At 31.3% G+C, this 6,854-nt stretch overlaps 1 long non-coding RNA gene across 1 annotated transcript; it reads right to left on the bottom strand.

The window, feature by feature from the left end:
* Positions 1–1,476: 1,476 nt before the first annotated feature.
* LOC105179564 lies at positions 1,477–2,431 on the bottom strand. Its single transcript, XR_849315.1, has 3 exons — positions 2,263–2,431; positions 2,009–2,149; positions 1,477–1,713 (listed from the first exon to the last, which is right to left on the bottom strand). It is a non-coding gene; the product is annotated as an uncharacterized LOC105179564 (long non-coding RNA).
* Positions 2,432–6,854: the final 4,423 nt, after the last annotated feature.

Below are 6,854 nucleotides of genomic sequence, written 5' to 3'. Positions count from 1 at the left end.
CTGTTAGCTACACACTGGGGTGGTGTGGGGGTACCATGTTTGTTGTGATGTCCTGTGCTATATTGCTACACAGCTGGAGTAAAAGAGTGTGGGGATATCACACAACGGGTATCCTGTGCTGTATATGATATGATGATGGCCGGCGAAACCATTGACTGATGTATACCAATTAGAGTAAGTGGGGCCCTTAACTAATAAACGATAATGTTGAATATTGTGTCATAGATTGATTTATAATTATGAGTAGGTATTACTGCTTATATTTGTTGTTGCTATTGATAATGACTGTTAGTCGATGTGACTGCATGTATGTGAAATTGTTGCCTGTGTATATATATAAACTGATCAGCTATACTTATTGAGTAGGCAGCTCATTCCTTGCCACGTACTTTTCAGGAGATAGGTCACACTGACTAGCCACATTGAATTTGAGCGGTGCCGTCGTCTTTATTAAGTGGGTCAGCCATGACTTCTGAAGCCAAAGTTTTTGATTGTGGGTTGTTAAATATTCTGGTGTTTTATCGGAATTTGTATTTAAAGTTGTGGTATGATTTTCTTGAGGTTATGTACACGAGGACATCTAATGAGGGTAAATATGAACTTTGGGTGATATCTAATACCTTTTGTGATATATGTATTGCTGATAAATTAGAATTTATTTTACGAGTTGAAAGAGAATTACTTATAGAATGAGTTTTGATCAAAGAGAGGATGAAATAGAAATGATTAGATGTAGCGAGTAGGGGGTGCTACAAGAAGGCTAAGTAAAGACAAGATGATCCAAGGCTTGGTGATGACAAGGTCGTTGCTGTGGAATCGGTGGGATCTCTCATCTTAGGTATTAGTGATCATATTTGAATAGTATTAAAGAACTATTAATATGTACCAATCATGATCAAAAATATTATTTCCATTCCTTATTGAGACAATGATGGTTATGCATTTAAGATTAATAAAAATAGTTTTTATTTGATGATTGATAATAACCTTCATCGACTTGGTACATTAACGAATGGTTTTTATATTTTTCAATAGTCAAATTGGATTATAACTACCCAACACAAACAAAAATTAGATAATTATAAAAATGCATAAATCATAAATCAAGGAGTTGGTATCTCCATAGAAAGGATGAGGAAGTTGGTAGAATCAAGGAGTCTAGAGGTAGATGACTTGGGTAAACTATCAACTTGCGAGTCCTGTCTAAAAGGAAAAACGATCAAGAAACTTTTTGTTTGTCACGCTTGTCCCTAGTCTGTTAGGCTTAATCCACACAGACGTTTGTGGACCACTAAATACTCAAGTTAAAAGAGGATATTCATACTTCATAACCTTTATCTAAAATCACTCATGGTATGGTTATGTTAAGCTCATGAGGTACAAGTTTAAGGCATTTGGAATATTTAAGGACTTCAAACATGAAGTAGAAATCAAACATAAGATCAGATCAAAGGCTTTCAGTCAGATCGAGGTGGGGAATATTTAAGTGGTGAGTTCATGGATTACTTAATAAAGAATAGAATTCTCTCTCAATGGACTCCTCCTAGAACGCCACAACTTAACGGCGTGGCCGAATGGAGAAGTCAAACCATGTTGGACATGGTTCAATCCATGAAGTGGTTTACTGAATTGCCCCTGTCCTTCTGGGGTTACACTCTTAAGACAACGGCCAAGTTCCTCAACATGGCACCGTCCAAAGCTATACTCCTAACGCTATACATGATATGGCATGGTCATGGTAAGAAAATATATCAAAACATAAGGTTAAACAAAAAAAGACAAGTTTTAATGAGCATGATTTCTACTGCCTCAACAAGGAGTTCCGCATGAATTTATTTTAAAATATTTATCAAATAAATAAAGTTGGATTTCTTGTTGAACCCTAATTACGGAAAAAAAATTCTTAACATATTCAAATTTAAATATTTATATTTTAAAACTTTGATAGGAAAGAAAATTAATTTAAAACAAATTGGAGAAATGAAAAGAAAAATAATTAAATATGTACCTGAGGCTCCATTAAACTTGCCCGCAGCGCACAAGAGATGGGATCCGACGATAGCACACCGAAATCTTCACAAGATGAATTTGAATTTGGGTCGGATGAAATAATCCGGCCAAAATCTATAGTGTATGTTCTTGAAGAATTCTGTTGGCAAATTATATACGATGACGAATTAACAAACCGATTCAGAAAAAGGAATTAAACAAGGAAAAAGAAAGAATCAAATGCTTGAGAAAAGGAATAATGGAGTTTCCTACATAGAAATCATCTTAGATTTCTGGAGTTTTCTGCCATTTCTGGGATACCGAAGGAATCAAATGTAACGTTCCTACAGCTCTTGAGCGTAGTACTTTATGGATTTGAACAGTGATTGCAGTGAGTGTGTTGAGGGAAAAAAGGCGTGAGCAAATGTGAAGTGTGAGTGGTTGAGCGAGAGAGTGCGAGTAAATGTTGTATGTGTTTGTGTGAGTGTTTCAAATAACAAAGCTCGATTGGGGGTAGCAGAAGCCTTGGAATTAACGTTCTGTCTTTTTCTCGTAATATTTTCCTGCTAATTTCTTCTTTTTAGGTTTGTCTTTATTTAATATTATTGTAATAATTAGACAAGAATCATTTTTGGAACGAAAATATATATTCATGGTATCTATGAATGCAATACAATAAATTATATTCTACATCAGATTCCTCCAGAAATGGCCAAAAAAATGAGAGACAACATCTACGAAAATTAATTAGAGAGTTCATCAATCTGTACGTATTGTTGTATTGTAATCAACCATTTATCTTTACAAAATTCTTTATATACAACTCAAGTTTTTAGTAAGATTGAAAAACCTAAAGTAGTGATGAAGTTCAAATCGATACTCAGAAATGAAAAATTAATCATGTATACCTTTCTTTATATACAACTCAAGTTTTTAGTAAGATTGAAATTCGACAATATTTTTATCTAAGGATCTTTTGAAATTCAATTTGAAAGGATGAAAATTTTGAAAGAAATATATGTGGTAGGTGTGTTTGAATCTGAAAATATAATTAATGGTTTGGTATATAAAAGGTAGGTATAAATTAATGTCACTTACCTAATTTATAATTTAGTGATTATTACACTTTGAGGATTGGATTTCATTCATGAACTTGATTCAAGAAATTTAACTGCAATTATATTGAAGTTATTTACACCAATGTATTTTGTTCTTTGCCACCATAAAACATATCATTTCAAATATTTTGAAAAGAAAAATCAATCAACACTTTTTATTTTGTTCTTTGCCACCATAAAACATATCATTTCAAATATTTTGAAAAGAAAAATCAATCAACACTTTTCAATCCATTAATCACAATATATATATATATATAAAGCTAAAACAATAACGAAGATTCAATTGTTACAATTTTTTTATTGGAACACACAAGAAAAAATTGGGCTAAAATATTTTCAGTCCCCTATGCTAATTAGAAGGGGTGGTATTTCAAAGGGAGTGAGTTTGTAATTTAAAAAGACTCAACTATTAACTTTTATTTTATTGGACAAAGTTACTTTTGATCTTTTTACATTATGAGTTCATATATTTATTGATATTCAATTATATAGTTGATTAGTTATTTTTTATAATATTCATTCATTTGTTGTAAAACTCTTTTACAAAATTTAATTTTTCAACTTTATAAATTTTCAATTTTTTCGTTTGCTCCATCCAATTTAAATTAACTGTTTATATAACTTTTTCGGAAAAAATGTTGAAAGCAATCACTACCATAAAAAAAAAAAGTTTCAATGGTTTTGCCCATGGTTTAGATATTGTTCAAATTGCATAGTTTTGTCTTCCAACCTAAAGGTCTACTTTTATAAATATGGGTATTTGGTCTACTTTTATAGTAGTTTCTCGCATTTAGTAAATTTTATTTAATGTTTGCTTTAATTTAAAATTATTTATCTATATATATTGATAATTTAATACTCTATTTTCAATAAAAATAAATTATTTATATTTAGGTTTTCATGAATCACAAGTATTTAATAATTAATGAATGAATTTTAGAATATTGAATCATAATAGTTCATTCATTTTATATAATCTTCTATAGTTGAAAAGTTAAAAAATAAAACATATCCACATAAATTTTAGTCAAAGATAAAATGGATTTATGGATTTTGAGTTTACCTGTTCCAGCACTAGATCACTCCTCCGACAACTATAGAGTATAAAAGTTGCAACCTCCTTTAATGAGTGGAAGTTTTGAGAGACTCTATCACGAATATAGTACTATTGCATGAAAATTTGGTTCAAGAAAGTTAGTTATATTGCATTAGTTTTGCATAACTAAAAAATTTACAGATTATTTATGTAAAGTATTAAAAAATTATTACCTTATCACTTGCATTCGAGGCATTACGCTTTCTCTTTTGTAATATCCAACCCTCTAGTCGTTCCTGTAGGGATAATTTATATCTTGGTTGGACTTTATTTGTCTCAGTAATTTCCGATAGAGGGTCCACATCTTGTTGGAGAGGGACTTTTTTCACTCTTACGTCCAACTTGCCTTCATTATCTTGTACAATTATGTGATATATGTCCCTTTCCCCTACTTCAACCTGCCATACATATGTATGTTAGTAGAATAGATGAGTTTATTTTATAAATTATAATATCATATTTTTTATATAAAGAAACATAACCGTGCATAATCGCAAAAATGCACGTGATTGCACACTAATATCTAATTCTGTTTCCATTTTTTTAGTGGATGAGTAAGTGATTGCATAAGCTTTCTATAGACAAAGTGTTATATGTAGATTAAAAAACAAATAAATAATTACCAAGTAAATAATTAAATTTTGAATAAAAAGTAATAAGATAAGGATTACTTCAGTACTCGAAATCAGTAAATCATAATAGCAAATGGATTTCTTATCTTAATTTGATTTGGATATATAAACCTAGCTTGCATTACGTGGAGTATTTGGGTCAAATATGTATAGATATAAATTCAAATTGATAAGTGGACGTACCTTATGCATTTCGAGAATATAGTTGCGGCCTCGTTGATGATGTCGGAAAAGTTCAAAAGAGACCTTCCAAGTGCCTTGAACTACACACCTGTCTCGACTTCTGTTTTGAATTGAATATCTATTGTTTGATTTAGGTTGATCCTGCACCAAAAAACAAGCATACTAGAATAACAAAGAGTATAAATTAAGCCACGAATAAAGTAAACTAAGAATATTATATTAAAGAGATAAACAAACTCCATTAACCAATCAGTCAGAAGTGGCTGTGTATGAAGGAAAGCTTATAAACTTCAACTGAAACTTTTAACAAAAGATCAAAGTGAGACATATTGCCTTATATTTCAAAGTACATACTTTCACCACCAAATTTCAATGGATAAATAATTTTCTTGATGCATTGTTTTGATTTTCTATTACCGGAGCTTCTTTTATATTAGAATACCAAAATTAATGAACAACTCCCTTTTCTCAAGTAGAATTAATGAGATCAAGTAACTACTAAAACATTGGTTTATAATTGAATGTACTTGTATATTTTTCAAAACATTCAAGGGAAAACCAATTTGGAAACAAGATCGCCAAAAATATGCAAAGTAAGAAGCCTTATCATTTAGTTCAATGATAGTTACATGCCACCATTATATGTGCACGTGAAAATTAAGTAAAATAAGTACAATATGCAAAATAGAAGGCATGAAAATATGTAGAAAATATGTTCTCTTAATACTTAGAATTTACAGGACAACAATGCGTAAAGTTGAAAAGAGTAGTGTGTTTTATGCTAGCCCATCCCACATGGACTATGAATTAAAAAGATAAGCAACATATAAGCATTGGCCAAAGAACTCAATTGCATCCATTCGATATCCCTTTTCGATTTGTTGTCATAATCAAATTCTAAAATGCACTTGGTGGGTTTGAGGCAATTCTAGGGACCAACGGTGTTGTGGGCCCAGGGCATGACCAAATAGTATGAAAATCAATCACCAAATTGAGTCGGAAGCTAATTATATGGGAGACAAAGTGGAATGCGCGTGGGGAGCCACCTCTTGAACAAGCGGACAAAATGCTACATACATGGGAATCACCTCTAGAATCTTGATACATAACGACCAATCATGGGATAAGTCACTCCACGTTGAGGATGTCAAATTTTTATGAACGGTGATTGTAATATCACATTCCATAAACATTACAAACTAATAAGATAAGCCACATATAAGCATTGGGTAAAGAAAGATTATAGTGTATCCATTTGGAATCCCTTTTCGGCATATTGCCATAACCGAATTTTAGGATGCACATGGTGAGTTTGGAGGCAATTCTTACATCCAAGGGGCTCACGGGCCCAGGGCGTGACATGTTCCATAGAAATCTTTGATCATTGTGTTTAACAAATTGGAAATGAAGCTTTCAAAAATACGAAAAATGTTTTGTAGAGGTCATAATACAACAAATACATGAAGAGAAGATATTTAAACTTTTCATTATTCATTTGACCATAAGAGGTCGCATAAAAGAAAAATGTATTCAAGTGGAAAATAAATTGATTTATTGTGAATGATGCAAACACTATTTTGACCTCATGAAATTTATAATTCTGAAGCCAGCCAAATATATTGTATGTAACTTATTTTCATTGTGAGAGTCATTTCCATAATCTCAAGGGCAATTGAAATATAAATCACCAGGAGAAGAATCATTATAGAGGAAAAAATCTTAATTTTCTTGATATCTTTTAGATTGTGCATGCAAATTGGTGATACTGTTGGAAGATCTGTGAAGATTTTTGTGAGTAAAGATTCTAAAGACTCTAATATTTTATTGTATTTA

The sequence above is a fragment of the Sesamum indicum genome, unplaced genomic scaffold (genome assembly GCF_000512975.1).
Source record: "Sesamum indicum cultivar Zhongzhi No. 13 unplaced genomic scaffold, S_indicum_v1.0 scaffold00167, whole genome shotgun sequence".
Classification (NCBI taxonomy): Eukaryota; Viridiplantae; Streptophyta; class Magnoliopsida; order Lamiales; family Pedaliaceae; genus Sesamum; species Sesamum indicum.
The sequence above is the reverse complement of the archived record's forward strand: the minus strand, read 5'-3'. Positions and strand labels throughout refer to the sequence as shown.